Genomic DNA, 12,264 nt, shown 5'->3' on the forward strand with positions numbered 1-12,264 from the left:
CCAACAGGGAGGGGCCCGCGTTCCCCAAAAAAAAAAAAAAAAAAAAAAAAAAATTGATGAGATGTCATCAGTTTCCAAATCTCAACTTCTGGCACAATAAATCAAGTATTTAATATTATTTTGCCTTCACAATTCCACAGAAACACCAGATTATTGGATTCTACCTTTTGTCCTAAACTCCAGGTTAAATCAACAATAATGTACATGTCCTGTGTCTTCCCATGAATAAAACATAAGTGGATATTTATGTGGTTTTATTAGGTCAGCTGGGAAAATAAACTCCCCTGCAGCCATCTACCTGTTTTCTACATATTCCAATAAGGAAAACGTCAAATTTCTTTGAAAGAACCACTGTGAAACTGACCTCTCAGCACATTTTTCTAAACTCAACATAATAATGCTTTTTTAACATAATACATTTGTTTTTAAACATTAAAGGACTTTTTCAGGATTCTCTAATCTGAGTCACAATGTTCTCATAAGATGAATGATTTTTACTACGTTTTAAAGAAATAGCCATACTTAGTAGCTGAAAATCAAACAGTAATACCAGAAAATAGTAATGAGAGAGAATGGAGAAAAATTATAATTCTCACTCTGCAAAGTACTTCATTTTAGGTGTAAATAAACTTATTTACAAAACAGAAATAGAATGACAGATGTAAAAAACAAACTTATGGTTACCGGGGGCAAAGGGGGAGGGAGGGATAAATTGGGAGATTGGGATTGACGTATACACAACACTATATATAAAATAGATAACTAATAAGGACCTACTGTATAGCACAGGGAACTCTACTCAATACTCTGTAATGACCTATATGGGAAAAGAATCTAAAAACGAGTGGATATATGTATATGTATAACTGATTCACTTTGCTGTACACCTGAAACTAACACAACATTGTAAATCAACTATACTCCAATAAAAAAATTTTTAAAGGCCGAAAAAGCCATTTTACCTGCGCTACAATAATAGAAGATTATTGCCCCCATTCTAGCCTAATAAAATATTGTTTTGTTTTCTTTTTTTTGAAACAGTAATACATGTACATAGTCTCAAAAATTGAAAAGTTCAAAAGGATATGCTCCCTCACTGATGTCCCAATTAAACTTATTTCTTAAATTGGGGCATTATGCTGTCATGCACATTATAAATGTAATTTTCCATTGATTTTCCTGATAGATAAAAACTTTTACTTCTGACTTAATATATGTGGTATATATATTATATTTTATATTTTAATATTAGTTGATAATGTAGTATATTAAATCAGAAGTAAATTAACAAATAGGACTTACGTTACTGCAAGTCTTTCATGACTTTTAGTTTTGAAGAAAACATCTAACATAAGAAGTAGTCTATTGTACTGTAAAAAGACCATTAAGTTTTAAAAACCATTTTATTTAAGGTTTAATTTATATGAAGTCAAAAGGAGAATTGAAGCAAAAACCATAAGCTCCTATCTAGCCAGACTGAAATAACCAGAGTTCTTTGTAGTCATAGGCAATAATTCATGTTCCTATAGATGGCCCTACAACTCCACAAGATGAAAGTGCCTTCTGAAGCACAACGCAGTAGTTGTTTGACTTAGTCTCAGTATTAAAGTCATCTTATTATTTCCTTGAAATGTATGATCCAGGATTAAAAGTTTCATATGTGTGGCAATGTCTTCATTACTCAGAATATTAAATTAATCATAATATTTCATTATCCTCAAGTTCTTTTAAAAAGGAATTTCCTTTAAGTTTAATGTGGAAATAAGAGGACCTGTGGAGAGAAGGGAAGACAATCTTCGCCTACACGACGTTATGAGTAAGACCTCTGTCCTTATTCTTGAGTTCAGTAGTATTAATATTGCCTTAAAGTGTGCTAAGCAATTTCATCTTTTTTTTTCAGTTTTTCCTAATAAATAAATTACATATATAATCGAACATTCAGATGTTTTCTTAATAGATTTTGATTCCACAAACACATCATTTTAAATGCATATAAATGTATTTTAAGTGATTAAAGTGCAGCTCTTCAGATATTTTCTACAAGGAAAAGTACTTTCCGTAAATACAGGTTATTGTGCTAAGATATCTTAAATGTACATTTAACATTTATGGTACTCAGTTTTACAAGTTAACGATTTAATGCCATTTACTGGTTTTTTTACATAATTTAACTCATTTCTTCAGAGCTAGTTACTTCTATTTTTTACATCCATTTTAATAATTATGCATTGTACATGGTTTGAATAACCACCTTAAAACCTCTCTCCCTTTGACAGGGCGAGAGAGAGTCATGGACATATACACACTAACAAACGTAGTAAGGTAGATAGCTGGGGGGAAGCAGCCGCAAGGCACAGGGATATTAGCTCGGTGCTTTGTGACAGCCTGGAAGGGTGGGATGGGGAGAGTGGGAGGGAGGGAGACGCAAGAGGGAAGACATATGGGAACATATGTATATGTATAGCTGATTCACTTTGTTATAAAGCAGAAACTAACACACCATTGTAAAGCAATTATACCCCAATAAAGATGTTTAAAAAAAAAAAACCTCTCTCCCTGAATCTAATTTAGAAGCTAAATTATTAACACAGAAAACTGTTTTTAAAGTTTCCTATGGAAACATTTAAAAATATTTTATGTATGCTTTGCTTCGAGTTTTAAAAATGTTTGGAGCAGACTAAATTGTTCCATTATCAACCATTAAATTTATATATATATATATATATATATATATGCATAACATTAGAATACTTCTATTTTGACAGATAGAAACGAAAGGAAGCAAGGAAATGCACAATTACACCAGAAAGATACTGTGTCATCCAACACTCAAAACACCGCAGGGTACGTTAAGAGAGCCATTAAAACAGCGTTCTGCTGTGTTCCAATGACATAAGGTAGGCTTCCAAAATTAACAGAGTATTTTGCTGCCTACTGGCTTATATCACAGTCTTAATAGTTTGGCGGGGGGGGTTTGTTTTTGCAGAGTTGGGCATTTAAAATGTGTTCTGTGTTTTGATAAGTACTTTTGAGAGTTTATGAAGCATTAGTCTCTTTAGGTATGTGATTCTGGTTAAGAAAACAAAAATCCACTTCTGTTTTCTTTACAGTTCTCTCCTCCACTCCGTGCCTCTCTCTCCTATTTGTACATTGGGGTAGTCTCTCTGTTCTCTTCCTCTCAGCCAAACTGAATTTTTTAAAAGAAATTTAAAAAATAGATTAGGAAAGATACAGATTTGCTTGGTTGTGCTATCTGTTTCTCATTCCTGACCTAATAGGTTGTGAGTTCCCCTTGACCTTTCACACGTGCAGCAGCATCTCCAATTTTGTTCAAGACATACAGGGTTAGCTCTGCCTCAGCACACGCTTGACACCCATGACTGGAGTCACTCTTACTTAACTTCAGCTTGGTAAAATACTCAGTTTATGCCCCAGAATGTGGTCACTATATAAATCAGATTTCAATAGGATTCCAAAACAAAAATGTATTTCTAAGCCATAAGGAAAAGTGTAGAATCTCATCTCAAACTACACATAGTCAGGTCACTCTGTGGCACTGACTGTTTTCAAAATGAAATGAAGGTTTTCAGAGTCATATAAACTCAACCTCCATGTCCAAGTATACACTTTCTAAATATTAATTAGGATACTCTGTGTCTTCGATAAACTGTAGTGGGGTCTCCTTCTCCAAATTTCCAACCACCACCATCTGGAACTGAAGCATCCATTGGCCATTTGTTCTGCCAGGTGTCGAATTTCTTTTTGAGAGGGTTATATTGAGATTACTGAAAGAGATGGCAGTATTACTTAGCTGTTTGTTCCTCACTTACCTCCAGACGGATCAAAGGGCAGTACATATTTTGAGGTCAATTACTCTGTCTCTTTGGTTTAGAAGGATCTTAGTTATGCAATCTTCAAGACACAAAAGGTAAAGGAGTTTCTCTGCACCCAAAATTACTGACACCACATGGTGAGAGATTCCAGCCCTGCCAAATTCTTCTTCTGTGGTGTAACACAACACAGCACAGACATGGGTTCACAAGGCAGAGGATAGCTGGGGTGCTGTTAGTTGCCTTTAGCTGATGTTCTGCTCCTGGAACCTGGGCAAGACTCAGACGTAGCATGTTTAAAACACAGGCACTGGGTTTAAATGGCCTGGATTCAAATTTCACACATTGCTAGCTGTGTGACTTTGGACCAGTTAATTAAGCTCCTTTCTCCTCTATAAAATAGAGTTAATAACAGCATCTACTTCATAGGGCTTCGGTGTGATAATGTGTGTAAAGTGCCTAGCCCCTGTGGTGAGCATTCAGTAAGTGTTGGTTATTATTATTTCATTCATTCATTCAACAAACACCGAGCACCTCTACAAAGCATTTTACAGATGAAGAAACGGAGACACGGAAATCTTGGGCAGTCATCCCAAGCTCCTGTTGAAATAGGACTGGGACACAGCTGGCCTACTGTCTATTTTCATCTCACCAGGGCGAGCTGGTTTTCTTAGTGGGATATTAAAAACCCAACTTAGATTTGGGAAACAGCCAGGAGCTTCTCAAAAAATGAAATATTTCATAGAAAAGCCTATTTCCTGTTTCAGTTTTGTGAAGGGTGTAATGATTTCAAACATGTCTAAAATGTTTTCAAGAGCAGAACAAAATAAGACTGTGATGTAAATGTGACCCACAAAAGAAAATGTCAATAGACCCTGAAGCCACATAAAAATCCATCTTACCTGTGTCTTGCATGATCTAACAAATATGCCTTGTTGTCAAGTGAGGGCCTTTTAGTTCTTTAATTGTACATATTTTCTTTATTTCTTCATATAATGAGATTCTTATAAATTTTAATCAGTGTCATATATAAGAAATAATCAGTAGTCAATAAGGGCAAATAATGGGTGAAGGGGAGGAGGAGATGATTTGAATTGACAATTTATTTTCTCGAATGAGTGCTACTCCCAGAGATTGCCTAACAAAGTAAAGTTTTTATACTAAATAGATTAGCCCACATCCACCCTACCAAACACTGATTTTAGATTTCCTATGGAACAAATACTACTTAAATCTTTAATTTCCATATTACTACTACTGGGTTGAAAATTTCAGGCCCTATAAACCCAGAATAAGTTAAGAATGGATAAAAGACTATGATGAAATCAAATTAAATATAAATTTCTTCACATATTCTAATAGGAGTCTAAACATACGATACTTTGGTTGTTTCTGCATAACAATGCAAAAATATGTTTATGTTAAAAAGTGATAAAATCAATAACTAGTTAGTGTGGTCATGAAAACACTTCAGTGTTTATTCAGGACCAAAACAACTATGAGAATTCCCACCGAAAGCAGAGAAAATAGTAATGTTAAGGCTGTCCAATTAATTTGACCAAATTTTATAAATGCTCTATAGGTGGATTTTCCAAACATCTTTAACCAGATGCTGAGGTTTGATAGATAGAGTAGACCTACACTTCATGAAATGAATATTTCAAACTGTTGAAACTTGATTTTTCCTAAATCCCTCTAATTGAAAACTGTACCAAAATTAATATGAAAATAAATTTTGAAACAGTCAGGAGTCAAAATGTATATTTTGAATGACAGCAGTTCTACTGGCTTATAATCATTTCTTTAGCACATATAAAAGCCTCTTTATAGCCCTGGTTCCACGATTGTGCATTTCTTTTATTTTTTTTAATTTTATTTTTGGCTGCATTGGGTCTCCATTGCCACGTGCAGGCTTTCTCTAGCTGCAGGAAGTGGGGATTACTCTTCGTTGCAGTGTGTGGGCTTCTCATTGTGGTGGCTTCTCTTGTGGTGGAGCACAGGCTATAGGTGCGTGGGCTTCAGTAGTTGTGGCACGTGGGCTCAGTAGTTGTGGCTCGCGGGCTCTAGAACACAGGCTCAGTAGTTGTGGCACACGGGGTTAGTTGCTCTGCAGTATGTGGGATCTTCCTGGACCAGGGCTCGAACTCGTGTCCCCTGCATTGGCAGGCGGATTCTTAACCACTGTGCCACCAGGGAAGCCCTGATTGTGCATTTCTGATGCAGATAATTTATTATAAGAAAAGCAAGATAGTTCTGGTCTGTGTAAGTGTATTTAAAATTTGCTCTGCTGTGAGACATAACCTTGATTATAAAAGAAAGTAGGAACGAATATTATTACAAATGACAAGACTTTTTATGCAAAACTGGCATTTGACAGTGTCATTTACAATAACAGTGAGTCTTTTAAACCATGTAATTCTTGGAATACCTTATCTGTTGCAGGTGATACTTATCAGTTTTTGATCACATTGTAACAAAGCTCTAAGCTTAATTTCACTTTTATGTTTCCCCTGCCTGTACAATAGCAATTTTGAAGCTGATCAAAGTAAGATTTCTCCTTATTGAATAGGAGTTGAGATGAATCCATTCATTCACTTCACACTTTTTCATAGAGTGCCTATTATGTGCCAGCTAGGGACCTACGCTAAGAAAAATTCAAGGTTCCCTGCTCTCATATATAGCTTAGAGTCTAGTGGAGGAACCAGACTTTTAACAAATAAATGCACAAATAGGTGTATCACTTAAAGGTGATACGTTTTATGAAAATTAGAGGGGTCCATGCTTTAGACGAGGAAGATTCTAATTTAGTTTGAGAGATCAGGGAAAGCCTCTCTGCAAACCCGACATTTAAGGTAAGAACTAAAGAAAGAATATGAGTCAGCTAGGTAATCTAGTGGAGCAATGCAGTAGACTTTGTGATTGCTTCTCTCCATACTCCTCACCCCGCATACCCCTACACACATAGTACACTAGCCACAGGTTTGGGCTGGTATAGAGCCCTCCCCCATCTGAAGGACTGGGCCCAGATTGGTCCAGTCAAATCTTCTTGCCATAGTGATTGGTTCAGAGTTGGACTAGCTTAAGCCAAGCAGTTCATGCCAGACTTCATTCAGGTTGAAGTAATTGGTTCATCACGGGCATGTGACCCAAGTTGGATTAATCGGAATGAAAGTCAGAGCTTCTGTTTGAAGGTGAAAGGGAAAGAGCTGTTTTCTCTTCCTGGATGTAAACAAGAACATGTAGCCTGGCAGCTAGTGGCAGCCGTCTCTCAACCATGAGAAAAGCCAGCTTGAAAATAAAGCCAACACACAGGAGAGGGAAGAACCAGAATTATCACAGTGAAACAGAGCCCTGATAGTATTATGAACTGAAGACCAAACCAGCTTCTGGTCCATTTGTCTTGGGTTTTTTATTAATGGCGACCAAAAGCACTCTGTTATAGGTAAAGAGGATTCCTGACAGAGAAAATAGCCCATGTGAAAACCCTGAAGCAGGAAAGAAGGTGATACAATGTTAGGCACTTCCGGTTTCCAACATATATCCATTCATTTTCCCCCTAAGAACACTAGGCTCCTGGTCAACTCAAAGCTACACTCATATTGTTTTCTCTGGTGTTTTTTCCCCCTATAGTCTGCCTAGGAAGTACTTCCTCCTTCTCCACAAATTCTTCTCTAACCATTGTTACCCACAATGATGCTATTTATCCTAACTGATCCTAGCCAACTTCTTTCAAATTTCAATTTCAGCATCTGCTGTATCACTCAACCTCCCCTTCCAACCTGTTCTCCAATGCACTTCTGCACCTTCATGCCTTTGCCCAACATATATTTCCTCAACCTGGACTGATCTGTCTCTTACACTGTCTGTTGAAATCCTATATATTCTTCAAACATCTATAATTCCACCTCTCTTGGAAAGCCTTCTCTAATCCCCTAGTAAGACATGAGCACATCTATTTCTCTCACTGATTGTCCTTCCTTAAAGACAGGGACCATCTTTTATTCAACTTTGAGTTCCCACTGCATTATTACAACAGAATAGACACTAGAGACACATGTTCATTGAATGAATAGTGGATGACTAGATGGATGGATGAATAGATGGATAGATTCCTCTAAATATACATAAGTAGGGGGCTTCCCTGGTGGCGCAGTGGTTGAGAGTCCACCTGCCATGGCAGGGGACATGGGTTCGTGCCCCGGTCCGGGAAGATCCCACGTGCCGCGGAGCGGCTGGGCCCGTGAGCCATAGCCGCTGAGCCTGCGCGTCCGGAGCCTGTGCTCCACAATGGGAGAGGCCACAACAGTGAGAGGTCTGCATACCACAAAAAAAAAAATACATAAGTATATGTATAAAAGTTCTTAGAAAAAGGAACCATAGCTAATGTTTACTCTTCTCAGTACATAGCAGAATACACTTGCATACTATAGGATCTAAATATAAATATTTTTGAATGAAAAAAACTTACATATGAGGTGCTAGAATTTAAAATAATCAGAAGTATAAGAATTTAAGCAAATCTGTGTTTGATGTTTTTCTCTTTTTTTAAACTGGAAGCTACAGAATGTCATTTAGCCACTTTTCCTTTAATGCCAAGAGTTACGCACATTCTTTACTTATGAGCTACATCATCAGAGCCATTACTAAAGTCACTGATATAAAAGGATAGGGAGCTAATAGAAAACAGAAGTGTTGTTCATGTGGTAAGCACTAAATTTTGGTGAATTGCATTTAAATAGCAAATAGCTTCAGCTGTAAATACTAGACTAAAAGAATAAAGACCAATATTTACTTCCTTCTTTTTCAATGACAAATAGGCTTTTATGGTGAGAATGTCTTTCAAGATCAAACTGGAAACTTAATTGCTTTATCATTTTCTTTAGAGTGAGTAGCTTCAGATTTTTAAGTTACGTAAAGATTTTTGGTGCCACTCATACAATGTTTGGTGGGAATATAATTGGTACAGATTTCTTTAACGATAATTTGACATTATCAAAATGTAAAATATGCATAACCTTTGACCCATTGAATTCACTTTTAGGAATCCATCCCAAATAATAAACTGGAACACAAAGAAACATGTACGAAAAAATGTTTGATGCAATATTATTATTAGAGATAACTAGCCATCAGTGTGGAAATGGTTATGTAAACTAAAGTATTTTGATACTATTCTGCTACTAAAAACAATGAAGTAGATGTGTAAGTATTGATATGGAAGAATGTCAGTGATAAATTCTTGCAGAAGCTGGGTGGTGAGTACTTTTCTCTCTACCTCTCTAAATGTTTGAAAATTTCCATAATACAGAGGATTTTTAAAATACCATCTAGAGTTCCACTTCTGCTTAGGATCTATAAAGCTTCAAGAGAACATCACTCTTACCCTAAGAACAAGAAAAACCCAGACAATCTACAAAATCATAATATTTTGAATCCATTAGAGACCTGAGTACACAAGGCCACTAAATGAACTAAATTCCAAAGAGTTAAAAAGCCCTCCAAGGAAAAAAGAGAACATATAAAATTTACCTTTGGCACAGCATGGAAGGAAGGATTGGCCACCATTAAGGTAGGTAAGAAGAAAACAGCTAAACTTTTAACAAATTCTTAAAGGCCAAATGTGGGCTGGTGTATCAGTTTAGAATAAACGGGAACCCCAGACTTCTTCAAGGAACATTGCACTTATTCCCAAGCACTTATCCACCAGGTGATCACAAGAAAGATTGGGGGAAGAGCAGGAGGAAGGAGAGAGTCCCCTTTGGGGGCTCAGGTATTGCAGGTAATGATCGTCTCCCACTGATCACAGCCCACTTCCCCACAACCTTCTCTCATATAAAGCAAAGGCTTTGAGAAGCTAAGGGGTAGAAAGAGAGTAGCAAAGCCTGCCATGCAGGGACCCAGGCAAAGATCCACCGCTTCTGGGAAAAGGGTAGAAATAAAAGCCCCTTGCCCTAGGGGAGAGCTATGAAAACCTATGGGCCTGAGATCCTGCATGAATACAAAGCAGGGGTTCTCTCCGCATAGGGGAAGAACAGGAAACTCATCTGCTCAAGACTCAGTACAAATGTCCTTGAGATCCACCCATAAATTTCATACTTTTAAAAGAACTAACTTACTTAAATTAATAAAATTATCTCTTCCATTAAGGATCATTTTTCTCTACATGAAGTAATCAGATGATAGTGGAGAACTTTGCAAGTAATCAGAAACAGCTAGTGAGTGATCCTCCAAATCAAGCTTGAGAGGATATATTCTCTTCACTTTCAAAGAGGAGCTATAAAACTGATGGTGATTACATTCTAAGGTTGGGAAGACTGCGTCTACTAGTAAGAATTTTTTCCAAACAGTGTTCTCCTGTAAATATGGTGTCTTGGCTTATTGCAGGCAGCTTGATGCAGGAAAAACATGACCTTTGATATCTCCAAGGCCTTTAGCTGTGGGACCATGCGCAGAATGCTGAGCATCAGCTTCCTCATTTGTAAAACAGGAAGTAGGGGAAAGTAATGCTTACTCACGCAGTTGCCTGTGAAAATCAAATGAGCACAGTATACAGCCATTAAAAAGAATGAAATAATGCCATTTGCAGCAACATGATGGATCTGTAGATTATCATACTAAGTGAAGTAAGTCAGAGAGAGAAAGACAAACCATATGATATCACTTATATGTGGAATCGAAAATGTGACACAAATGAACCTATCTATAAAACAGAAACAGACTCACAGACATAGAGAACAGACTGTGGTTGCCAAAGGTGGGGGGGATGTGGAAGGGAAGGAGTGGGAGTTTGGGATTAGCAGATGTAAACTATTATATATAGGATGGATAAACAACAAGGTCCTACTGTGTAGCATAAAGAACTATATTCACTATACTGTGATAAACCGTAATGGAAAAGAATACGAAAAAATATATATATATGTATGTGTGTATGTGTATATAAAACTGAGTCACTTTGCTGTACAGTAGAAACTAAACACCACACTGTAAATCAACTATACTTCAATAAAATGTTTTTTAAAATGAGTTCAATATAAAACAACCAGCCCTGCACTTGGCATATAGAAGACACACACTACAAATGCTCGGTGCCTTTTCTTCTCACCCCAACACTACCCTATTGCTGCATATTTTGTCTTATGGACTTAGCCATTGTTTGCAGATCTTCTTGCTATATACCACTCTTAGACAAAGACTTTGATCTAGTAAGCCCTATTCCTTGTTCCTTTGCACCTGGCTGACCTGTGAACTGCTCTATGTCTTATCTTCTTGCCCTTCTGCCTCAAGGCTCCAAGACATTTCTTCAGCCCCCCTTCAGCTCCTATCATAACTGTGTATGTACGTTTGCTGATATTATTTTTAAATCTTATTATAATAATTGTCATTAAGCTGAAGTTACTTCTCTGTCATAGTGAATAAATGACACATGGGACTATTTCTAGGCAACAAACTGCCCTGTACTTAGACATTTTCTACATCCTAATTCTTGATCAATTCATCTTCCTTCTTAAAAACAATACTGTATCCAAGCTAGGAAAGAAGTTAAAGGACATCTAGCTCATCTCCCAAGAGAGGCCAGTTAGCCAGTTAATGACAGGGCCAAAATTGAAACCCAAGTCTCCTGCCTCATCCCATCATTATAAAAGCAAATCAGCTAAGTGATTTTAAAAATCAAGTAACTGTGCTCTATATCATAATTAAAGATCTCTAAAATGTGTAAAAATCCCATGGTGAAGGTTTTTATGGGTGAAAGCACTTCAAGACCTCAGAAGAAAAGAAGCCATATTAATCCAAAGTTGCAGCAGCATTAATTATTATTGTTATTGCTATTCAAACAATTGAATTGTTTTAGTTAATTTTAATACTGTACTCTGTTGGATTAAAGATGGCCACACATTTTTTGCTAGCCCTCCCCTGGAATCTGGGCTGACTTCGATGGCCTGTGTGACCTATAAAATACAACAGAAGTGAGGTCCTAGGACTTCTAAAGCTAAGTCATAGGAAGTCTTGCAGCTTCCACCTGGGTCTCTTAGAATCCTCTTTCTGAACACCATGATCTGGCATGTAAGAAGTCCAAATATACAACTTAAAAACAAAAACAAAATAACTCAATTTAAAAGTGGGCAAAAGACTTGAATTAACATTTCTCCAAAGAAGATATACAAATGGCCAATAAGCATATCAAAAAATGTTCAGCATCATTAGTCATTAGGAAAATGTATATCAAAACCACAATGGGGCTTCCCTGGTGGCGCAGTGGTTGAGAGTCCGCCTGCCGATGCAGGGGACACGGGTTCGTGCCCCGGTCTGGGAGGATCCCACATGCCGCGGAGCGGCTGGGCCCGTGAGCCTTGGCCGCTGAGCCTGCGCATCTGGAGCCTGTGCTCCGCAACGGGAGAGGCCACAAGAGTGAGAGGCCCGCGAACCAAAAAAA

The sequence above is a fragment of the Neophocaena asiaeorientalis genome, unplaced genomic scaffold (genome assembly GCF_003031525.2).
Source record: "Neophocaena asiaeorientalis asiaeorientalis breed wild unplaced genomic scaffold, Neophocaena_asiaeorientalis_V1.1 scaffold96, whole genome shotgun sequence".
Lineage (NCBI taxonomy): Eukaryota > Metazoa > Chordata > Mammalia > Artiodactyla > Phocoenidae > Neophocaena > Neophocaena asiaeorientalis.